Raw genomic sequence first — 25762 nt, forward strand, 5'->3', positions numbered from 1 at the left:
TGTATCAATTTTTATAAACAGGGTCTATTGAGTTCCCATGTTGAAAGTTGAAGGAATAGTTCAATTTTCACTGGCTTCTAACTTTCCTCTCTCTTCCAAATTTTATTTGTGCTGTTCTTTTGGTTGTTGTATTTCTGCTTGTGTTTTTCTTTATAACAATGAATAATAAACATCAAATATATTTGTGATCCACTGATTTAAACAGAAACTTTTAATTGGTTTAGTATCATTATTATCTACCCACCTGAAAAATAGACAACTTAAAATCAAGGAATCCAAAGCCAATATTGGCAGAAGCATTTATTTTTTAAAAAGTCTTATGAGATGCATAGCAGCTTGACAATGAAGTCTCAATTGCATTTGCATAGCTGTTTTATGCATTGCTTAATATAAAATTCATAGCCAAGAAGGAATGTAAAATTCAGTAATTTTGATATTAAATGAATGATAAAACAATTTTACATATTTTTACAGCTATTTATTTCATACCTGAGAAAAAGTTAAGGCAACCAGAATAAATGAGGAAAAGTCTTGAAGGTCGATGTGACACTGTGGTGCCAGTATTAATTCGCATTGATAAGATGTGGTAACGACATCCAAATAGCTAATGAAAAACGTTGTGTGCACGCCCCTGCTCCTCAGATCTGTGAACCGGATGACCAAGAAAAAAGCTGGTTTTATTCAGAATGGTGGTGTCTTTTCTCCTCCCAGGAAACAAATGGCTCCGGAAGGTGGGTGTTTCCAAACAAAACGGACTTTTCTTGCTTTGCTCTTCTCTCCTTGAGACACAGAAAGAAATTCGATCAGAAGCATGAATTCTGCTTTCCCATGAGGCTCTATGCTAACAGTTTTCAAACTTTACTTGAGAAGTGGTGCCGAGGAACAAAAGCACCTAGAAGCAGTCATGGCATAGGTTTCTGTGGGTTATTAAAGGGATAATCTGGCAAAGCAATGCTTCACTTAATTGAGATACCACGAGCATAGGAGAAAAAGTTACACCTGGCCCTCCCTTCGCCTGCCTCCTCATCTTCACTCCGCTTTATAACACAGTCCTGTACTACAACCATGCCCTCTCTCATAATCAGTGTTTCATTCACCCATTCCTCATGCCTTAGTTTCTAATTCACTAAATTATTATCCTTTTTGATTTTAAATCTATTAGTAAATTGTGCTTCAAAAGATACAAAAGTGCATGTACTTTCTACAGTCAGTGAAACAACACAAAAACGAGAAAACCCTGGTAAGTTCTGTCCCCATCTCCTCCCATCTACCCGCCCTTGGGGACACAGTATTACTAGCTTGGTGTGTGTCTTTTTCCACCCCATTCTCCATATATAAGAGGGGTTTTTACTTAAACGAGACTATTACTTAGCATCTTTTCTTATTTCAAAATTCATGGTGGATATCCAGGCAAATGTATGGACATGGAGCTAACTCATTTTTAAAATAACTGCATGTATCAGTCACTATTTAACAGCCATTCTCCCCTGCTTCTCTGTGAAAATGACCTGATTTTATCTAGGTATTAACTGACAATCAATGTGCTCAGGTGAGGTCAGCCTCTCCTTAGTCCCAAAGACTAGATGATGGACCAGTCATCACCATAGTAACTCCAATCATGGTAACTCCATTCCTTTGTTTCTTTTCATATAAATTTTATGAAGTATAATATTAATACAGAAAAGTACATAAACATCAATTACTTTTTACCAAGCATCAATCCCATATAAACGTTACCCAGATCAAGATATGAAACATTACCTGCATCTCTGAAGCCTACCTCAGGGATCACTGCCCTCCAAAGTAATCAGTATTTGATGTCTATAGATCAAACTTGCCACTTTTGACATGAGATAAATTGAATCATACAATATATAACCTTTCATATCTTTTTTTTTTTTTTTTTTTTTTGAGACGGAGTCTCACTCTGTTGCTCAGGTTGGAGTTCAGTGGTGCTATCTCTCATTTTGACCTTGGAGAATCTGATGATTGTGTGTCTTGGGGCTGTTCGTCTCATAGACTATCTTACTAGGGTTCTCTGGATTTTCTGAATTTGACTATTAGCCTGTCTTGCCAGGTTGGGGAAGTTCTCCTGGATGTTATCCTGAAGTATGTTTTCCAACTTGATTCCATTCTCACTGTCTCTTTCAGGTACCCCAATCAGTTGTAGGTTTGGTCTTTTTAAATAATCCCATATTTCTCATAGGTTTTGTTCATTCCTTTTCGTTCATTTTTCTCTATTCTTGTCTGCCTGTCTGATTTCAGAAAGATAGTCTTCAAGCTCTGAGATTCTTTCCTCTGCTTGGTCTATTCTGCTGTTGATACTTGTGATTGCATTGAGAAGTTCTTGTGTTTTTCAGCTCCATCCGGTCAATTATATTCCTCTCTAAACTGGTTATCCTGGTCATCAGCTCCTGTATTGTTTTATCACAATTCTTAGCTTCTTTGTATTGGGTTACAACATGCTTCTTTTGCTCAGTGAAGTTCATTATTAACCACCTTCTGAAGTCTTTTTCTGTCAATTCAGCCATCTCAGTCTCAGCTCAGTTCTGTGCCCTTGCTAAAGAGGTGTTTGGTCATTTGGAGGAGAAAAGGCACTCTGGCTTTTTGAGTTTTCAGCATTTTTGTGTTGATTCATTCTCATCTTTATGGGCCTATTTACCATTGATCTTTGAAGTTGCTGACCTTTGAATAGGATTTTTATGGGGTCTTTTTTGCTGACGCTGTTGCTTTCTGTTTGTTTTTCTGTTAACATGCAGGCCACTCTTTTGTAGGGCTGTTGCGGTTTGCTAGGGCCCCACTCCAGACCTTAGCTGCCTTGGTTTTTCCCATACCTGGAGGTATCATCAATGAAGGCTGCAAAACAGCAAAGATGACAGCCTTTTCCTTTCTCTGGAAGCTTCATCCCAGGGGGATGCTGACCAGTTGCCAACATGAACTGTCCTGTGGGAGGTATCTGGAGACCCCTGCTGGGAGGTCTCACCCAGTCAGGAGGAATGGGATCAGGGACCCACTTAAAGAAGCAGTCTGACTGTTTTTTGATAGAGTAGGTGTGCTGCGTTGGAGGGAACCCTTCCTTGTCCAGACTGCCTGGACTCTCCAGAGCCAGCAGGCAGGAAAGACTAAGTCAGCTAAACCACAGAGGCAGAGACAGCAGCCATTCCTCCCACCACAGGGCTCTGTCCCAGGGAAAGATCAGAGTTCTATCTGGATAACCCTGGCTGGAGTTGCTGAAATTCCTGCAGGAAGGCTCTGTTTAATGAGGAAGGATGGATTGGGGTTCCACTTAAAGAAGCAGTCTGGCCATGATCTGGCACAGCAGCTATGCTGCATTGTGGGGGACTCCTCTGGACCGCCTGGACTCCCTGGAGCCAGCAGGCTAGAATGGCTGAGTTGACTGAACCATAGTGACAGTGGTTGCCCTTCCCAACTAGAACTTGGTCCATCTCAGGCAGTGTCTCCAGCCTGGTGTAGCTGGCTGGCTGGAATTCCAAGCCAGTAGAGCTAATCTGTGAGGTGCTGTGGAAGTTGGGCCTGCAGAACGATGCTGCTTGCCTTTCTGGATTCCACCTCCTTCCTAGGGGAATGTAAGGACGAATCTCCCACCTTGCTGGGATTCCCGGGGCTGAAGTTCATAAAACTCCTGGGTCTCTGTGTGTGTCTGAGTGGCTGCTCTGCCAAGACTTTGCACAATGCTGTCTATCAGAGCCAAGGCCCTGGTAGTATGGGCTCTCCTGATCCATGGTTTGCAAAGATCCATAGGAGAAGTGTGGTTTCCTGGGCAGGGTTGCACAATCACTCACCAGTCCCCTTGGTTGAGAGCAGAAGTTTCTTTGGCTTTGTGCTGCTCCCAGGTGGCTCGTTGCCCCAGCCTGCCTTTCTTCATTCTCTGTGGGTCAAGTTTTCCACCTAGAAAGTCCCAGTGCAGGAACTGGGTTTTCAGTTGAAGGTGCTGAATTCACTGGCCATTTTCATTCCTCTCCATGAGAGCCACGGACTGCAGCTGCTTCTAATCTGCCATCTTGGCCCCTCACACAGTATGCTCTTTTTCTTTCAATATTTTCATTACGAACATATCTATGTGTATATATATTTATTGTGCACCTTTATGTTCTGTCTTCATCATTCCCTGTCTTGAGATCTATGTTCTGATTTAATTGCACTCAGTCAATTTTAATTTCTCTTGATTTAATTGCATGCTTCAGTAAGTTCCTTGGATACAGTATTTGGGAAGCATAAAATATGTATATTGGCTTATCTGAAAATGCCTTTTATTCTGGAAGAGATGAAATATAGCTCTGATGTGTAATGGCTTTTTTAGATCTGTTCTCTTTTCAACTAGTGTTACCAATGAGAAGTCTGACATTTGTCTGTTTTTTCCCCTTCTGTGTAGTATCCAATGTGTTTTCTTTAACTTGGAGTTCAGAAGTTTTACTGGGCTGTGTGTGTGTGTGTGTGTGTGTGTGTGTGTGTATGACTATTAATCCTGATGGGATTCATTCTGTTCTTTCATTATATTCTCAATTTTTTCCCTTCAAATTAGAAAAAAAAATTCTTCCTGGTAATTATTCTTCTCTGTGTATTACTTTTTCATCTTTGAACATCCTATTCCTTGAAGATATAGTTTTCCAGGCTTCATCTTTTCATACCTCCTATCTTTCCTCCTACAGTTTTCATCTCTTTATATTTCTACCTTATCTACTAGTGTTTCTTTCAATTGATCTTCAGACCACTACTGTTTTTTCAGGTCAAATACAAATTTTTATTTTAGCTGGTTTTCTTAGATGTTCTGGTTGTTTTACCATGAAAGTAATTTTAAAGTATTTTTTCCTGCTTTTCTATTAGCTAACTGTACTGAGAGTCAATCTGATATCCCTCTGGTTTCTAAGGTTTCTTATGTGATTTGTTTTTTGAAGCTGGTTATGGTTTGGGATTGCCTCACTCAAGCCCTGAGAGTCTCTGGAGCAGTGCCAAACAGTAGTGGAAGATAAAGAAAATTCTATTATCATGAATAAGTGGTTAAAATAAACCTTGTCGAAATCCAACCACCCACTTAAGACAGAAGGAATAAGTCTCTTTGCTGTCAGGCCTTCCTAAGGATAAGATGTAGCTTTTCCTCAACAATGGACATTAAATAACTCAGTCACTCAGTAGACTTTCCTTCAATGGACTTGAGTGAGTAAAGGCTGAAGGACCCTCCTAGGGTGACAGGAATACAAATAGTGTTAGAGACATCTGGACCCTCTGAAATCACACAATCTGGCTTTTAGTCTCTGACTTCATTGACAATCAAGCACTCTACTCTGAAGCTAATTTACCTTCTTCCTGAGATCCTGTTAGACTCTACAGCTTCATATGTGTCCTAGGTGCTCTGCTAGCTTTCGTCCTTTGCTGCAGCATCCCTACAGAAAAGGAGTTAAGAGGCAGTTGAAGTCAAAGGTATATGTTTAAGTTACCATCTTCACAGGACTCCATCACTGAAACTTCCTTCCTGCCATAATTATCTACTTTGTCTTCCTGTCAATCTGAGCAATTCCAAGCTCTTTAGATCTTAGTTTTCTATTGATTTCCCATATCACTTCTCCAGCATTTGGGATCAAAGCCATAACCAAAATTCTGGACCCGTTACAGAATCAGGAAGGTGACTATGCAGATATCCTTCCTCCCTCCCTGTTCCACACTGTCTAGAGTGCAAGGGCATCTTTTCTGTTGCTGGCCCCTTTTTGTCCCGAGTCACTGTTTATCCCTTTTTCCTTGTTTTACTTTCTCAATCTAGATGCTGAAATATCTTAGTTTGGTTATTTTTCATCAGGTTTCTTGATATCCTCTTACTTCATTTTTCCTGATCCTCACTCTCAGGGAAGCCCTTTAAACTCTCTTCTACTTAAAGTCAACTCAATACCTTTTTAAAGAAATATATCTGTGACAGAGGATTACATGAGGTTCCATCTTCAAAGACCTCACTGTCCAATGGGGGAAGTGGGAAAACAGACTACTTCATTACAGTATTACAGATGTTATGACATGTGGTGGGTTGAATAGTGCCCCCCTGACAAAATTCATGTCCAACTAGAACCTCAGAATGTGATCTTCTCTGGGAATAGTAGCTCATGCCTATAATCCCAGTGCTGATGGAGGCCAAGGTGGCAGAATCACTTGAGGCCAGGAGTTTGACAACAACTTGGGCAACACAGTGAGACCTCATCTCTACCAAAAAAAACTATCTGGGGCCAGGCACAGTGCCTCACACCTGTAATCCCAACACTTTGCAGGGCCAAGGCAGGCAGATCATGCAGTCAGGAGATTGAGACCATCCTGGCCAATGTGGTGAAACCCCATCTCTACTAAAAATTAAAAAAATAGCCAGGTGTGGTGGTGGACACCTGTAATCCCAGCTACTTGGGAGGCTGAGGCAGGAGAATTGCTTGAACCTGGGAGACAGACGTTGCAGTGAGCCAAGATCGCGCCATGGCACTCCAGCCTGGCGACAGAGCGAGACTCTGTCAAAAAAAAAAAAAAAAAAATTATCTGGGCGTGGTGGCACAAGCCTGTAGTCCTAGCTGCTTGGGAGGCTGATCAGGGAGGATCACATGAGCCCAAGAGTTCAAGGTTGCAGTGAGCTAGGATCACAACACTGGACTCTTTCCTGGGCAACAGAGCAAGACCTTTCCTCTAAAAATAAAAATCAAAAAACCGATCTTATTTGGAAATGGGTCTTTGTAAACGTAATTACATAAGATCAGTTCACACTTGATACTAACAAACACTAGTTTGTATTTGCCACCCCAGAATCCATTCTTCCCCTTTTCTCCCCTACATTTCTTTCCAGTATGGCACATGGCTGCCCATCCATGCACGGCATTTCCTTGCATTCTGTGCTGCTTGATAGGGCCATGGGACCAAGGTCTCACCAGTGAAATGTGAGTGAACTGACATGTGCAAATAATATATCATTTCCTTAAAAGGAAATGCTTAACTCTCTACTTTTCTTTCTTTCCTTTTTCCTGCTAGCTGACCAGGTATGTAGTACTGTAAATCAGCTTTTACCATACAGAGGAGGATGATACAATATATTCTAGAACAGCATTGTTTCATAGAAATACAGCATGAGCCACACATGTAATGTAAAAATTTGTAAGCTTTAAAAAAATACAAAGAAATGGATGAAATTAAATTTAGTAACTTATTTTTAACTCAGTACATTCAAAATATTATTTCAAACTGCGATCAATAGAAAATTATTAATGAGATTTATTATGCTTTTTTTATTCCCACCAATCTTTGAAATACGACATTTATACTTACAGCATATCCTAGTTTGGACTAGTTACATTTCAAGAGCTGAATAGCCACACGTGGGCATTGGCTGCCAAATCGGATGGAGCAGCTCTAGAGCATGGCAGAGCATCATGGTAGGAGGAAGTTGAGTCCATGGTGCAGACCCCTCCCCCATTCAAGCTCCCCTGAACTATTTAACTATGGTTACTATATAAAAAACAAACTTTTCCTTGTTGGGGTCAGTGGGTTTTTTTAGTTTCTTTATTACAGAAGCTAACCGATATCTCACACTTACTTACACTTAATCTCACACTCGTAGCAACACCAATATAGTACCTCATTGAAAATGCCTTTGTTCAAGGCAACTAGAAGGTTTGTATAATATTTAAAATGCAAAGAATTATAACTGAAAAAGCTCTGGTAATATAATGCTTGAAGAAGTATCTGGAGGGCCAGATATTTCATAATAAACTATGTCTCACTTCCATCTATTTTTTACTTTTTAGCTGTCTGTTGACTTCATGCGTCCATTGCTTCTCTCTCATATTTTTCTTTGGAACCCTTGTGTTTTATAGGAACTGTTTATGACTGAATTAAAAGATGTTATGTACAGGATATATTGTAGATGCAATAAAAACTCAAAGGACAGAAAGCGAAGTACAAATAAAGTTGAACTAGAAAGAAGTTAGTTGTATCAAATTAGGGAAAATTTAATTGTTAAACGAGAAAATCATACAAGCACATAATTGCATTTCCAAGAACATTTAAAATTTCTACTATATGCTAGACGTTGCACTAGACAGCAAAAATTGAAAGGTGAGTATTACATGGATCCATCCTCAAAGACCTCACTGTCCGATGGGGGAAATGGAAAAGTCAACTCCTTCCTTACAGTATTACAAATGTCATGACATGTAGTGGGTTGAGTAGCGTGCTGCCCCAACATGTATGCCCAAATGGGACCTCAGAATGTAATCCTGTCTGGGCACAGTAGCTCATGCCTATAATCCCAGGGCTGAGGGAGGCCAAGGTGGCAGAATCACTTGAGGCCAAGAGTTTGAGAGCAGCCTGGGCAACACAGTGAAACCTCATGTCTCCCAAAAATTGTCTGGGCGTGGTGGCACACATCTGTAGTCCTGGCTGCTTGGGAGGCTGACTGGGGGGGATCACATGAGCCCAAGAGTTCAAGGCTGCAGTGAGCTAGGATCATACCACTGCACTCTCGCCTGGACAACAGAGCAACACCCGGTCTCAAATAAAAATAAAAATAAAAAATGATCATACTTGGTAATGGGTCTTTGTAAATGTAATTACTTAAGATCAGGTCACACTTGATAGGTACTAAATCTAATGACTGTTGTCCTTAGAAGGAAAGGAAATGACACAGAGACACACAGAGAGGATCAGGTGAAGACAGAGGCAGAGATTAGAGTGATGCATTTGCAAGCCAAAGACCATCGAGGGTTGTCTGGGACACTAGGAGCTAGAAGAGGCAAGGAGAGCCACTGTGATTTTGGACTAGAGCCTTCAGAGAGACACTGTGATTTTGGACTTCGAGCATCTAGAACTGTGAGAGAATAAATTTCTTCTGTTTTTTGAGACAGAGTCTCACTCTGTCACCCAGGCTGGAGAGCAGTGGCACGATCTCAGCTCACTGCAACCTCGTTCAAGCGATTCTCCTGCCTCAGGCTTCTGAGGAGCTTCGATTACAGGCACGTGCCACCATGCCTGGCTAATTTTTGTAGTTTTAGTAGAGATGAGGTTTCACCATGTTGGCCAGGCTGGTCTCGAATGCCTGGCTTCAAGCGGTGTGCCCGCCTTGGCATCCCAAAGTGCTGGAATTACAGGCGTGAACCACGGCACCCGGCCAATTTCTTCTGTTTTAACCACGCAGACTTGTAGTAGTTTGTTGTGGACATTCTGAAAAACTGATGCAAGGTAAACTGAAGCGGTGACCTTGGGGAGCACATAGAAGGAGCACCAACCTAGACTGGGCACCGAGAAAGACTTGTAGGTGGAGAGGACACCCAAACTGAGTCTTGAGACATGAGTACAAGCAGGGCAGCTGAAATGGGAAACCGAGGATTTGTGAGAGAATTCCAGCAGAAAGGATAAGCAGGTGCAAGGTGCCTGGCAGCATGAGAGCATGGCACCGTTTTGAGACCTCAGGCATTTGTTTTAGCAAAACTCTAGGGTGCAAGAGAGGAGAGAGGCTGGAGATGAGATCAATGAGTTATGGAAGGAATGGCTTTAAAAAGGCCTTGAGGTCCATCACAAAGAGGTAAGCTTTATCTTACAGGTGCTCTAGACCCTGTACAGATTTTCAGTTGGATGTCCCGGGTCGGTTGCTGACCATATCAGATCTGCCTGATAATGAATATGACACTAAAGAGATAGAATTGATATAATTCAGTGACCAATTATAATTGAGGTGCGAGGAATGGTGATTTTAAGGGTGGTGCTAAGATTTCTGTTATGAATGATTCGGTGTCTGCTGATCCCCCAGTTGAGAAGAAAACAGAGGGTTTAAACAGCATAATGACAAGTTCAGTTTTGGAAAAGTTAAGCATATTGGAAACCTGGTATGTAAATCCAGCCAGGAAATAAGAGCCTGGAACACTACCTTTGGGGATAGCAACATGTAAGGGATAGACTGGGTGCTGGGATGGAGGGGAGAGAGCAGAAGGGGAGACAGAAATCATAAAGGCCAAGAGAAAGGACATTTCAGAGCACACATTTTAGTGCAAAGTGCGATTAGGCCTGCGGGCTAGAAAGTGCTGACTAGATTTAACAATAAGACAGGTGATGACCTTAGGAGGTGCTCACTGGGGTGTTGGTAGCAGAAAATAGAGAGAAGTAAGTGGAAGAGAGTATTAAAGTAAGAAAGTGGAAATGATAAATACAGACTACTCTTTCAGAGAGGTTAAGTCTTAAGAAAGGAAACAGCAGGAAAGGGCAGATAAGAGAGGGTTGGTTTCGTATTTTTCTTAAAAAATAGATGATATAAATATCTCATGCTGAGGGAATCCTCCAATGAAATAGAAGAGAAGAAAGTTATCTCATAAAGCAATGAAAATGAAGCATCATCTAGGGCAAGATCCTGTTCTGCTGAGATGGGATGAGGAAAACAATTAGTGCATTGGGAGTGAACCAGCAGAACAAACAGGAGGGACTTGAGGGAGTTCCCTGACTTCTCTAAACTGAGGACAGGGCCTTTGCTGAGTGAGGGTGGGCTGTTGGCTAGGGATCTGGCGAAGTACTGACTTCAGTGGTGCCACTTTCTCCTGTGATTCTCAGTTGTCCAGGAGCTGGTAGTTCAGAGATTAGAAATAGTTGGCATGATTGAGAGTTGGGCCTTTGCCATGTAGGCATGTGGGGGAAAAGGGAGGCAAAGGAATTGAGGTTTTGGGGAAAAAAATAATTGAATTAAGTTTTTTTTGCGTTTAGCCTGACTGAGAATGTACCTGTTTAGTCTTATTCAATGTCTTCATTTTACGGAGGGAGAACCTGAGAAATCTGCCCAGGCCAAAGCTAGTTGCTGGCAGAGTTGTGTCCAAAATTCTGACCTTTTAATCCTATGGCTTTTCTACTGAGTGAGGCACTCTATTCCATCTGTTTCTTGCTGCGTGGTTGGCCAAACTCTTGGTGGAGTGTTTGAACACAGCTGTTAACCATTTGGGATAAGGCCATTTCACGTTGTCTCTCACCTGGCTTTTGAGTAGTATTGAGTGGTGCTCCATCTAGATGTGGGTTGCTTGAATTCACCTGTTGGTGTTTGGAAACCTTGCTCTTTCTTCTGGTTCGCAGCAGACGTTGAAGAAGCACAGTCAGTATGACAGGAAAGGAAACTGTGTAAGGTATGAAGCTCGTGATTGTAGAGTGCCCTGTGATTGAGCGCTTTCAAAATCTTTTTCCATTTTATCCCAATCACCATGAAGTCTTTTCGAATGTCAATCCCTTTCATCCCACTTTGATTATTTCTCCTTTGGTGTCACTGTCTTTCTTTGTTGCAAGAAGAAATTGCCATCACTAGAATTAAGGCCATTGTGAAATAGCAAGAGACTGACTCCTCACCAATATTGTCACAGATATTTCAACACCACCTTCTTGACAGACACACTGAAAATATATCATCACACCTCTGCATCAATCACTTTCTGAAACAAATGCAGTCTCAGTCTTTCAGTCTCTATGGTTGAAAGGCTCATTCTGAAAAAGAAAATAACTTGCTATCAATTGGAATTATTCTTAAATAGGGAAGATACATATTGTAAGTACTTAAAGCTTAATCATAGTGATATAAATTATGTAAATAATCACAATTATTAAAATTATTTACATTCTAACAAGTAAAAGATCCCAAAATAATATAAGTCGAGAATGCTGTGAAATACAGACCTTTAAAAACATTATCATTAGAACTGGACTGTCAGTAGTATTTATTTAAATGTTTAAATTGGGTGACCATTTTATTTTGTTGGATCTTATCACTTTACTCAGGACTAGGATTAACAAATTTAGCAAGTAAAAATACAGGATGCTTAGCTAAATTTGTATAGCAGATAAACAACCAATAATTTTTAGTGTAAGTATGCATACTTGCATACAAATGTATTCATTGTTTATCTGAAATTCAAATTGTACGGGAATGTCCTGGGTTTTATGTGGCAACCTACTTAGGGTTCACTTAACTTTAGCATGGCAGAAACACTACCTCTGTCACCAGGTGTGGTCCTGTGTGTTTGCTTCTCAGGAGCCTCCCCTCCCCGTCTCCATGTCCTTGGGTTCATATGAAATTATCTTTGGGCTGTTGTATGCTACCTAGGCTGGAAATTGGATGAAGAGTTCAGCCGTTTCCACAGAATAAGGACATGTGGAGGGTGGCTGGGAAGCAGGAGAGCAGGAGACTGAGACAATTCTGAAGGAAAAAGACCCAGAACCCTCCAATTGCTGGCTTGTCCTTCTATAAAACCTTGGATTGTGATGATTTCATCAAAGCATATCCTTTTAATACTCCTCTACCGGAACTCTCTTTTTTCAAGTCAGCAAACAGGGTTCAACTTGTTTCTGACTTTTTTCCTTTTTTTAGATATGGGGTCTTGCTCTGTTGCCCAGGTTGATCTTAAACTCCTGGGCTCAAGCAATCTTCCCACCTTGGCCTCCCAAAGCTCTGGGATTACAGCTGTGACTAATATTAATGCACTTGTATTAATTAAAGTTTCCCAGCCCTCTCCCGCCCCCACCAGATGTTTATTTTACATTCCCGGAGTCTAAGCCAGCAACTTAAACTGTGAAGATTTTTCTTCTCCCCTAACCCCCAACTCATAAATGGTGAGGGGTAAGGGTTGGTCAGTATTGGAAAGAAAGTTATCTAGTAACCGGGTAGAAGAAGGTGGGGGTTTTCCTCCAACTTGAAAGTCTGTGGGTAGTCAGGTGAGGAAAAGGAGGGGGGAGTGGGTGGTGCTATCTGCCTAGGGTCCAGCTGTACTCCCTACCCCATCTTAAAGAATACCCCAGGGTCATTTGATTATTCACAGCCTGTCTGCCCCTGGTGGTGATGCAGTCTACGTAGAATTGCAGAGCCTATATGTCTAGGGAAATAACTTTATGAACTTCCCACTTTTTCATCCATCTTCGACTCCTTTGGTAACTATACTCTGGGTATGATATGGTTATGATAACTGACAGTAAGTCAGATAACGGCTCTTTTAAAATATGCAGATAAGTGTGAGTGTGTAGCCATATTCCCACACACACACACACACACACACACACGTACGTATTATATATATATTTGGAAAGAGGTTCCAGGCTGCAGTGTAGTGGAACAATCATAGCTCACTGCAGCCTTACATTCCTGGGTTCAAGTGATCTTCCCGCCTCAGCCTCCTGAATAGCTGGGACTACAGGAGTGAACCACTGTGCCTGGCCCAATCTTTTAAAGAATAAATGTGATGTATATTTATTACTCAGCCTCCTGAGTAGCTGGGATTATAGGCACACACCACCACGCCCAGCTAATTTTTGTATTTTTAGCAGAGATGGGGTTTCACCATGTTGGTCAGGTTGGTCTCAGAAAATGAGCAAGTGCCAAAAAATATTAAAAAGGAAACAAATCACCCACAGTTCAGAGATTACTGCTACTAATATTTTGGAATACTGTTTTTCGGTTTTTCCATGTGTAAATGTTTTAAATATTTGAAATCACACTATCTCACTTAATGTTGAATCATGATCATTTCCCATTATCAGGCCTTTTCTTTCTTATAAATACCTTAGATCATCTCGTCGAAGCCTCTGTTTTACAGGTAAGGCAACTGAGACCTAGAGCAGCAGAGAGACTTATCTAAATCATACATCTGGTCAGAAGCAGAGTGGGACTGGGTTGACTATGGGGCAGAGACATCAGTCTCTTATATGCAAGATATTTAGAAGCATGATACGGGAATTTATCAGTCTCTACAACTCTCCCTAAACATCTTTCTGAAAGAGAACTTCCCTTAGCAGTGATGGCCTTTGACTTCAAACTTGTAGCCTAAAATTCTCACCAATAAAGAATTTATCATTTTTGGAGGGAAAAAATGCATGTAAACTTCATAATATGCTTTTTTTTCTTAGGTTTTACAGCTCATACTCTCAAAATATTGCACAAAAAGCAGCATTCTCATGCAAGCATCTCGACCACTCTCCCGTCATTGGCATGGTTAATTCACCATGTACACTTCTGAAGGCTTAAAGCCTAGTTTAAGGAGCCAAGCACTGATTTTATCATGACACTCTCTGCTCAAAAGGCAGCACTCTCTGTCTGATGTCTCTGCCCCATAGTCAACCCAGTCCCACTCTGCTTCTGACCAGATGTATGATTTAGATAAGTCTCTCTGCTGCTCTAGGTCTCAGTTGCCTTACCTGTAAAATAGAGGCTTCGACGAGATGATCTAAGGTATTTTTTACCTTGACATTCATGATTAAAATTAGAGACCAAATTAAGAGAAACATTCTTTTGTCATTTTCCAAACGATGTCCAGGAATCTGGGCCCAGAGGTATGGAATGGATATGTAAAACCATGAAGTCTGGTAGAAATAGCGCTGGGGACACTGAGCCAATGGAGCCATTTCCACCTTCCAAACCTAATACCTGCCATCATGAAATAGCTCTACAGTGGCAAGGATTCCTTCGTTTCCAGTCTATTTTGAAATCATGTGGATTCCAAATTTCACTGAAGCCTATCTTTGGTTGCTCCACATCAACTGGGAATGCTTAAGAATTCAATCAAGAATGCCCATTGTAACTTTGGGTGCTTTTCTCTGTGGAAACTAACCTCAGCTCCAGAAAGTCAGATATAAAACAGGAATTCAGCAAATGTTTATTTAATAACAAATGGATGATAGACTACCTAGGTATACTTAGGTTCATGCTTTTTTTTTTTTTTTTTTTTTTTTTTTTTTTTTTGAGATGGAGTCTTACTCTGTTGCCCAGGCTGGAGTGCAGTAGCATGACCTTGGCCCACTGCAACCTCCGCCTCCCAGGTTCAAGCAATTCTCCTGCCTCAGCCTCCTGAGTAGCTGGGATTACAGGTGCACATCACCACACCCAGCTAATTTTTGTATGTTTAGTACAGACGGGGTTTCACCATGTTGGTCAGGCTGGTCTCAAACTCCTGACCTCGTGATCCACCTGCCTTGGCCTTCCAAAGTGCTGGGATTACAGGTGTGAGCCACCACCACCCGGCCAGGTTCATGCATCTTTTGGGAATAAGCCTTGTGGCACTGGATTGTGAAAAGAATATATTTTTCACAATTTTCTAAATGGAAGGCTTAAGCTATTTGCATGTACAAATTAGTAAGAGATTTTCACTCCAGTAGGTGATTGTATATGCTTCTGTCTAAATTAATCGTGATAATACAGATGTTGGACCAGATAGCTATTATATTTAGAGGATGTGTATTGAATTCATCTTAGCCTTGTTTTTTCATGATTATCCTCTTGGCCATCATTGCAGTGCACTGGAAATATGAAATAAGTAACCTAAATGCACACAGAGGATAGAATATGATCATATCAAGGGAATGGTATTTACCTTTTGGATTACCTTCCCTGTGCACCAAGCAGTATGCATATAACAATTTAATTATCATTAAAAAGCTCATGGCAACTGGATGAAGTGAGTTCTAATTTATCTGATTTTCTGCATGGGGGAAGTATTGTACCTTCCTGAAGTCACATAGCAGGCAACTGAATTGAGGTTCCATCCTAGGCTGATAAAGTTTGAAAGCTCACACAATTTTAACTGTCTGAGAGAAAAAGCAACATCAGACAAAAGGGCATCTTTATCAAACGGAATTGGTTAAAGGAGTGGAAGAAACCTAAGGGACTAAAGGCATCGAATAAAAGAGATCTAAAATAGGGGAAATGCAGAAGACAAATAGGGCACATGTGAAAGGAAATGTAGGGCCAGGCACAGTGGTTCACATCTGTAATCCCAGCACTTTGGGAAGCCGAAGCAGGTGGATCACCTGAGGTCAGGAGTTCAAGACCAGCCCGGCCAACGTGGCAAAATCCTGTCTCTACTAAAAATACAAAAATTAGCCAGGCCTGGTGGTGCACGCCTGTAATCGCAGCCACTCAGGAGGCTGAGGCAGGAGAATTGCTTGAACCTGGGAGGCAGAGATTGCAGTGAGCCGAGATCGCAGGCCACTACACTCTAGCCTGGATGACACAGAGAGACTCCATCTCAAAATAAATAAACAAATAAATAAAAATTGTAAAAAGGAAATGTAGCTGAAGTCAAAGCGGGGAGAAAGGAATAAGAGGAATCCAGTAACTGAGTTGCAGCCTGCCAGTGCTTGAAGAGTGAGCTACCTCGCCTGGCTCAGTTCTTTACCCAAGATCATGTGGTTTTGGTTTTTGTTTGTTTGTTTATTTGTTTGTTCGTTTCTTTCTTTCTTTCTTTTTTTTTTTTTTTTTTTTTTGAGACAAGGTCTCACTCTGTCGCTCAGGCTGGAGTGCAGTGGTGCCATCCGGGCTTACTGCAGCCTCAACCTTCCTGGGCTCAGATGACCCTCCCACCTCAGCCTCCCAAGTAGCTGGGACTACAAGCACGTGCCACCATGCCCAGTTAATTTTCTGTATTTTTTGTAAAGACAAGGTTTCACCATGTTTCCCAGGCTGGTCTCAAACTCCTGAGCTCAAGCAGTACTCCTTCCTGCCTTGGCTTTCCAAAGTGCTGGGATTACAGGCCACTGCGCCCAGCCAATTATGGTTTGTTTGTTTTTTTTTTTAAGGAAAGGTACCAGATTAATGGTCAAATATGTTTATCCATCCCAGCAATATGATCTTTTTGTGAATTGTCCAACACATTACCTGTATTTTTAACCTTGGCTGTCTTTGGCTTGTTGGGGGACCATGGTAGGAAAGGGGGCAGTGGTCAGGAAGTCAGGAGATTCTAACACTTGCAGAAGGTCACTTGCTGCCTGTGTCACCCTGGACAAGCCTTCTAGCTCCTGAGTCTTAGCTTTTCCACTTTGAAAATACCCACTCTTCCAATCTGTTAATGTTTTGTACATGTACATAAAATGTAGAAAACCTGAGTGAAATACATATGTGCATGTTAATTACACAGTACTGTACAAAAATATCATGATAACTATTTCAACTTAAAGCTCCTGAGAGTAATATTTGTTCTTCGAACGTTGGAAGTATAGAGAGAAAGGATTCAGGTTACATAAAGGATACTAGAGATAATTTGGATATAGAGTTCAATCTGGCCTCTCTGGTGACTATAATGATTTTGGAGATACTGGATTAATGTCCTTTTTACTCAGCGAGGAAATAAATCACTTTATGAGTCAAGATTGCATTTAACACCCTCTACAATAAAAATGAGGAATTTCATATGAAGCAATGATTTACTTGTGACTAGAGCTGGAGTCATTCTGACCAAATTACTGAAGTTGACAGCAGAAGAAATATAAGCATCCAACAGTGAGTTGTTCCAAGTGGAAACGACCATGCTGTTTCCAGAAACATTTGGCAAGCAATCTGTGTGGGGAGAAAATAGCGAAGGCAAAAATGAACAAATGACAATTTAGCCATCAATGTGTGCCCCATAGAGTCACTGCAGCTAAGGGAGAGATCTCCTGATTTTAGAGTCATAATTCCTCCTTCTGACTGCATGCAAATAAAGACGCATTGGCTTAATGTGAGCAGATCAGGGAATTTACGAGTCAGCAAAAATGAATAAAAATGCTGGCTAGGTAATAAATAATTGTTTCTATTTACTCTCTAGCTGCTCACTCTTTAACTTATGTCAGAGGTGTAAATAATAATATCTGAACGGTACAAATGCATGCATATTACCTGGACTTGAAGTTTAAAGTACAATCAGCATTCCACAATAAAGATTTTTGTAGGATCTATTATTAGATCCCCTTTTGTAGACTTTATACTATTAAAGAAAATATTATACCTTCCCTCTTGCCAGCAGATAAAAATAAAATTATTTCTGGTTTAAATCTCCGGTACTAAAATACTTTCAACTTCCGGAGATTACCAGGACATTCCAAGATACTTTAGAAAAGTTTTGTTTTGGGGAAATAGAGGCTTGTTTGGGGGCAGAAGAAAATGTATCTAATCATTAATTTCAAACATTGTGCAGTTTGCTTTTCCTCAAACACAGATATGATCAAGTCCTTTCTCTTTGAAAAGTATGAAACAAACTTTGGCACACATTTTTTTAAAAAATGTTAAAAATTGTCCTTCTGTTGAAGATAAATGAAGTAAATGTTACAAACCATTGTGTCTTACTTTAGCCATTATTACTGTATTTATTACTTTCAAAGTCATGATCACTGTCTCTCTTCTAAAATATTATTATGACTCTATCTGATATTTAATTGTGTACTATTGGAGACTACAGCTATGATTTGCTATATCGTTTTTTAAATACAACTGATCCTTTTGCTCTTGTATTGTAAAGAAATTTTAACTCTACCATCCCAAATTCCTCACTTCACACCATGACTAAGTTACAGTCTCCTTGAAAGCAGAGATTATATCTGTCTTGTTCACAGCTATATCCCCAATCCCTTCTGCATAATATGTGTTCAATATTCCTTCGTGGAATAAATGGCTGGATTGAAGCGGGAGCCCTATGAAAAGGAACAGTGTAAGGAGAAGTTCAGCAACAGTACTAAGTGCCACAAGAGATAATATTATTTCAGCTCACCTTGGGAAAATCTCCAGGTTCATTGCATCTGAAACTCCTATGCATGCTTAAGACAGTGACAACTATGTAATGTTTTCTACTCATGAGTGAGAAAATGAAACTAAGAAACGAGAAAATCAGCATCTGAGTTAAGGTGTTTGCCATAGTGGTTAAGAGGCACTGGGGTGATGCAATCTGGGTTCACATCCTAAGCCTGCCATTTGCCAGGTGTATGATACTGGGCACATTGTTTAATTTCTAAGTGCTCCCATTTCATCACCTGTAAATGGGAAGACCCACCTCACAGGCTGTTGTGGGGATAATGAGTGAAGTGCTTGAAACAATACTGATCTTGACTCATGACAAGTACTGTGTAGGCATTCACTGCTGGCTTTATTACTCTAAAGAGGCCAGCTAGCAGGCCTGAAGGACTAGAGGACCAGAGATTAAGTCCATGTTCTGCCACTGACTAGCTGTGAGGGCTAGTTTGACATCTCTAGGTTTCTGTCTTTGCATCTGTGAAATAAGGGTGTAGGCTACATGCAAGGGCTTCTGGATTTTAAGTCCTATAATGCTTTATCTGGCCCTTCATTTCTTCCCTTCTAAAATGGAATTGTACAAGGTTGCTGCAATGAATGTGTATGTACCATACAAATGCAAAGCAAGTATAGTGTCCATTTTTAGTGTCAATATAGGGTATATTTGGTGCTATATTCACTACAAAAGCATTTCAATATTAATTTCCAAATCTACTAAGTCCCAATTGCACTGCAAGTATAAAATTAAGTGGTCATAAAAGAAAATAAAGCAACTACAAAATCGTTCTGATAGGATTGGCTCCTCGTTCTGAAAGAAGAGGAAGCCAATGAGTATGCTTTCTCATGAATTTCTGGAGTGAGAGACATCTCTCTCATTCTTGGTGTCTCTGTAATTTAATACACTTGTATCCTTTTAAAAATCGGATTCTTCATTTGTTTCCTTTTGTTCTAGAAATATGCATAGCCTACTAATATATTTGCCTCAATTGGGTAAGTTTAGCCCGAGGGTGGGAATATTTAGTAGACTGGGAAAATCTTTCATAAATCTGTAAATGCTGGAGATTCATAGAGAGCACATGATTTTTGGGAAAAGGATAAAGTGAATACACAATAGTTGATGAAATGATGATTATGTGGGCTTCCTTTACCCGCTGATCACTTGAGTGTAACTAGATGTTACACACACAACAGGTGGGCTTGATCACCTGATGGCTCACACTCTAATGACTGCAACCGAGGAGAATTTAACAAGGGGATTTTATTATTTGCAACAAGTAAGAAGGGCACCAGGGATAGTTCTCAAAGCAGTGCCTCCCAGAAAAATGGTGAGAACAGAGCTTGTATTGGGCTGGTTAGCTGAGTCATTGCATGTAGAGACAGAGTAAAGGTAGAGCAAGCGTAGACCTGATCATGCTTCTACATACGTCACATGTATAGTATGTATAGTATAGAACATGGCTAGTAAGCTCCTCCCTGAGCAGGGATTTAGTACAGTAATGAGTGGAGTTCGCCAAAGTTCATCTCCAACTCAGGCACCTCTGGATCCAACCAGTTTCTGTTTTTCCTGAGTTGAGCTTCTCCCTGGAACTTTTTGAAACAATGAGAACTCAAGGTGCATCAGTTGTAAGTGAGTACTTTTTCACAATGTGTACCCAAAAGCCTGGGGACCCTGGGCTACAGACAGGCAAAAATTTATAAAACTGGACTCTCTCATTATCTCTCTCTCTCTCTATATATATATATGCTATATAAAAATGTAATGGGGCTGGGCGCGGTGGCTCACACCTGTTATCCCAACACTTTGGGAGGCCGAGGCAGGCAGATCATGAGGTCAGGAGATCGAGACCACACTGGCCGACATGGTGAAACCCCATCTCTACTAAAAATACAAAAAAATTAGCTGGGCGTGGTGGCGGGCACATGTAGTCCTAGCTACTCAGGAGGCTGAGGCAGGAGAATCTCTTGATCTTGGGAGGCGGAGGTTGCAGTGAGCTGAGATTGTGCCACTGCACTCCAGCCTGGTGACAGAGCAAGACTCTGTCTATATATATATCATGGGCTGTATACAATATTTGATCATAACATTTTAGAACTGGAAAGGATCTTAAAGCTTACCTAAAATATGGTGATTTAAAACTTGTTCAATAATGTGACAAGAAGGATACTTCACTTTGTGCTATTCTTTCTAAAATCTCATAACCCCAGCCTAATCATGAGAGGAATATCAGATGAACCTAGATTGGGGGAATATACTACAGGATGTCCAGCTGGTACTTCTCAAGACTGCCAAGGTCATGAAAAACAAGGAAAGACTGAAGAACTGTTGCAGAACAGATGGGACTGGGGAGACATGACAAATAAATGCAGTGTGGGACTTTGGGTTGTGTCCTGGAGCAGAAAGAGAACATTAGTGGAAAAACTGATGAAATCTAAACATGTCTTAAGTTTAGTTAATAGTAATGCACCAATTCAGCGTTTTAAATGTGGACAAGCATACCGCTGTCTTGTAAGGTGTTAACAATGGGAAGAATGAGCGAGAGGGGCATATGGGAGCACTCTGTACTCTCTATGTAACTTTCCTATAAATCTAAAATTGGTTCAAAGTAAAAAGTTTATTTAAAAATAGCTAGACACTTCTTTTGGGAGGCAAAGGCAGGAGGATCACTTGAGCCCAGGAGCTCAAGAACAGCCTGGGCAACACAGCAAGACCCTGTCTCAAAAAAAAAAATAGACACTTTTAATGAAAATAATTACTCTTTTCATTACTCTTTTAATTTCTAATTTTTATTTGTAAAAATAAAAATTTCCATTTTTTATTATTTATTATTATTATTTCTAATTTTTATTTCATTATTTTTATTTCTAATGAAAATAATTACTCTTTTCCTAATAATAAAGTGAAACATTGCTCTAATGGTGGCCTAGAGTATATGAACTGTTTCAGAGGTCAAATATATTAGTAAATATATAACTCCCTTGGATGGGAAATTTAACATGAGCATACTTAAATGTTCGACTGTTATTAAGAATTTGTAGGCCCGGAGCAATGGCTCATGCCTGTAATCCTGGCACTTTGGGCGACCGAGGTGGGTGGATCACCTGAGGTCAGGAGTTCAAGACCAGCCTGGCCAACATGGTGAAACTCCATCTCTACTAAAAATACAAAAATTATCCAGGTGTGGTGGTGGGCACCTGTAATTCCAGCTACTCAGCTTAAAACCCAGGATGTGGAGGTTACAGTGAGCTGAGATCGTGCCACTGCACTCCAGCCTGGACGACAGAGCAAGACTCTGTCAAAAAAAAAAAAAATTGTTTACTTGCATCTTTCCCCATGAGTATTCATTTTAATTATTCTAAATACAATTTTGCAAACAGTAGAATGAAATTTTGCAAATAACTTTTTCATATTAAATACAGCATAGGCTTTTCCAAAAACATCAGTTTAGAAAGATAAGCTGTTTCATTTTGAAACTGAAGGAAAAGAATACGAAGCCAATGACATATTTTGTCTGATCATTTCCTTTACCATTTATTTAAGTGGTTTAAATATTAGCTCTGAAAAGATCTATATGTCTTTATAAATTTCTTAGGACTCTTATTGAATTGTTTCTTTTTTTAACTGTGGAGATTAAGGCCATAACTTTTATTAATATCAGATAAAAGATGTATGGGAAAATATATTAGCTTGTTCCCCAAGCGTAAAGACAGTCATGTAATATTTAGGGTCATCCGTTACTTTTATTATGCTGCAGTTTGAATATGGTAGCAGCTAATAAATTAACTTGCTTAAATTCATGCTTGGCTATTCATTACAAAGAAAAACTGGAATTCAGACTCAATGTGAAGGTTCGTCATGCAGATAAATTTGATTGATTCCCAAGCAAATTATGAGAAGAAAAAGAACCTTCTACTTATCCCATTTGACCTCATCTCCAGTCATATTTGCAAAACAGGGAAGGTAAAGAATGGCAGCTAATCTCTAGACAGGACATTGGGCTGACCATGGAAAGATGGAGGTTTGCATAAAGATATCTTGAATGGAATAAATAATTTGGTGGAGATGTTCTTATCCCTTTCACATCAGTCCATCCTGCAGAACCAAGTAACATTTTCTTAAGTGTTCCAGAATTTAATAATTTGAGTCTGAATTGTTCTCCCTGGAACCCTACTGGTGCTCCTCTTTGGAGTAGAGCAGGACACACTCCTTTCTTTCCAAACCTTTCCCCCTCCCTTCTCTCTCAAAATTCCTAGCTATGACTCTCAGATTATCAGACTACACAATTAAGTACCCCTTCCCTGCCACTGTCACTCTACCTCATTCTTTGAAGATTTTAGCTCCTTGACCTCTCTCTCTTAAACCATGCTAGAATTTGCCAAGAAATATGCAAAATTATTGTTATATCAGGATGTGTTTTTTTCTGTTCAATAAACATAAATGTAACATCTCAGTAGAAAACAGAAACAAGAACTCTCACACTGTCACCTGTCCTTCATAGATGGGTGCAGAGTAAGGGTGGGCACATGTTTCCATGGCACTCTTCTTTTCTATCTCTTCTTTTGCTGTTTGTTCAAGACAAAAGGCATGCTTTCACCTCAGGACCTTTACACTTGCTGTTTCTGTCTCCCTGGAAAGCTCTTCATCATTATTTGCACCTGACTGACGTCCTTCATCTCTTTCAGGTTTTTGCTTAAATATTTCCTTCTCCGTGAGGTTTTCCAAACAGTTTTATTTAAAATTGCTCCCCTGCATTTCCAGTTTTCCTATTTCCCTCCACCACATTAGTTTTCTATAGCATTTATCACCAGGTAATGTAATATATATTTCAACTATGTACTTGTTTGTAGTCTGCCTCTGAGGCAGACACATTTGTGTATTTTGTTCACTGCTATATCCACAGTGCCTAGAATGGGTGGCGCAAAACAGATAGGAAGTGATATACAGCACATTCTCCAATAACATCATTCAGTTCAATGCTGTTTCATTATAGCATTCACGGGAAAAAAAAGAATTGGTTTCTCTACGGGTCATTTCTTTTTTTTTTTTTTTTTTTTTTTTTTTTTTTTTTTTTTTTTTTTTATTATTTTTTTTTTTATTATTATACTTTAAGTTCTAGGGTACATGTGCATAACGTGCAGGTTTGTTACATATGTAAACTTATGCCATGTTGGTGTGCTGCACCCATCAACTCGTCAGCACCCATCAATTCATCATTTATATCATGTATAACTCCCCAATGCAATCCCTCCCTCCTCCCCCCTCCCCCCTCCCCATGATAGACCCCAGTGTGTGATGTTCCCCTTCCCGAGTCCAAGTGATCTCATTGTTCAGTTCCCACCTATGAGTGAGAACATGCGGTGTTTGGTTTTCTCTTCTTGTGATAGTTTGCTAAGAATGATGGTTTCCAGCTGCATCCATGTCCCTACAAAGGACGCAAACTCATCCTTTTTTATGGCTGCATAGTATTCCATGGTGTATATGTGCCACATTTTCTTAATCCAGTCTGTCACAGATGGACATTTGGGTTGATTCCAAGTCTTTGCTATTGTGAATAGTGCCGCAATAAACATACGTGTACATGTGTCTTTGTAGTAGACTAATTTATAATCCTTTGGGTATATACCCAGTAGTGGGATGGCTGGGTCATATGGTACATCTAGTTCTAGATCCTTGAGGAATTGCCATACTGTTTTCCATAATGGTTGAACTAGTTTACAATCCCACCAACAGTGTAAAAGTGTTCCTATTTCTCCACATCCTCTCCAACACCTGTTGTTTCCTGACTTCTTAATGATTGCCATTCTAACTGGTGTGAGATGGTATCTCATTGTGGTTTTGATTTGCATTTCTCTGATGGCCAGTGATGATGAGCATTTTTTCATGTGTCTGTTGGCTGTATGAATATCTTCTTTTGAGAAATGTCTGTTCATATCCTTTCCCCACTTTTTGATGGGGTTGTTTGTTTTTTTCTCGTATATTTGTTTGAGTTCTTTGTAGATTCTGGATATTAGCCCTTTGTCAGATGAGTAGGTTGCAAAAATTTTCTCCCATTCTGTAGGTTGCCTGTTCACTCTGATGGTAGTTTCTTTTGCTGTGCAAAAGCTCTTTAGTTTAATGAGATCCCATTTGTCAATTTTGGCTTTTGCTGCCGTTGCTTTTGGTGTTTTAGACATGAAGTCCTTGCCCATGCCTATGTCCTGAATGGTACTACCTAGATTTTCTTCTAGGGTTTTTATGGTATTAGGTCTAACATTTAAGTCTCTAATCCATCTTGAATTAATCTTCGTATAAGGGGTAAGGAAAGGATCCAGTTTCAGCTTTCTACTTATGGCTAGCCAATTTTCCCAGCACCATTTATTAAATAGGGAATCCTTTCCCCATTTCTTGTTTCTCTCAGGTTTGTCAAAGATCAGATGGCTGTAGATGTGCGGTATTATTTCTGAGGACTCTGTTCTGTTCCATTGGTCTATATCTCTGTTTTGGTACCAGTACCATGCTGTTTTGGTTACTGTAGCCTTGTAGTATAGTTTGAAGTCAGGTAGCGTGACGCCTCCAGCTTTGTCCTTTTGACTTAGGATTGTCTTGGCAATGCGGGCTCTTTTTTGGTTCCATATGAACTTTAAAGCAGTTTTTTCCAATTCTGTGAAGAAACTCATTGGTAGCTTGATGGGGATGGCATTGAATCTATAAATAACCTTGGGGAGTATGGCCATTTTCACAATATTGATTCTTCCTATCCATGAGCATGGTATGTTCTTCCATTTGTTTGTGTCCTCTTTGATTTCACTGAGCAGTGGTTTGTAGTTCTCCTTGAAGAGGTCCTTTACATCCCTTGTAAGCTGGATTCCTAGGTATTTTATTCTCTTTGAAGCAATTGTGAATGGAAGTTCATTCCTGATTTGGCTCTCTGCTTGTCTGTTGCTGGTGTATAAGAATGCTTGTGATTTTTGCACATTAATTTTGTATCCTGAGACTTTGCTGAAGTTGCTTATCAGCTTAAGGAGATTTTGGGCTGAGACAATGGGGTTTTCTAAATATACAATCATGTCATCTGCAAACAGGGACAATTTGACTTCTTCTTTTCCTAACTGGATACCCTTGATTTCTTTCTCTTGCCTGATTGCCCTAGCCAGAACTTCCAACACTATGTTGAATAGGAGTGGTGAGAGAGGGCATCCCTGTCTTGTGCCAGTTTTCAAAGGGAATTTTTCCAGTTTTTGCCCATTCAGTATGATATTAGCTGT

General features: G+C 40.2%; 1 long non-coding RNA gene across 1 annotated transcript in view; it reads right to left on the bottom strand.

The window, feature by feature from the left end:
* Window positions 1-534: 534 nt before the first annotated feature.
* LOC115895514 overlaps window positions 535-25762 on the bottom strand; it is a 38452-nt gene continuing 13224 nt past the window's right edge. The window contains exons 2-3 of the long non-coding RNA XR_004055713.1: window positions 10986-11487; window positions 535-779 (exon numbers count right to left, since the gene is read on the bottom strand). This is a non-coding gene — a long non-coding RNA (uncharacterized LOC115895514). The remainder of the gene's footprint in view (window positions 780-10985; window positions 11488-25762) is intronic.

This window comes from Rhinopithecus roxellana, chromosome 21, assembly GCF_007565055.1.
Source record: "Rhinopithecus roxellana isolate Shanxi Qingling chromosome 21, ASM756505v1, whole genome shotgun sequence".
Lineage (NCBI taxonomy): Eukaryota > Metazoa > Chordata > Mammalia > Primates > Cercopithecidae > Rhinopithecus > Rhinopithecus roxellana.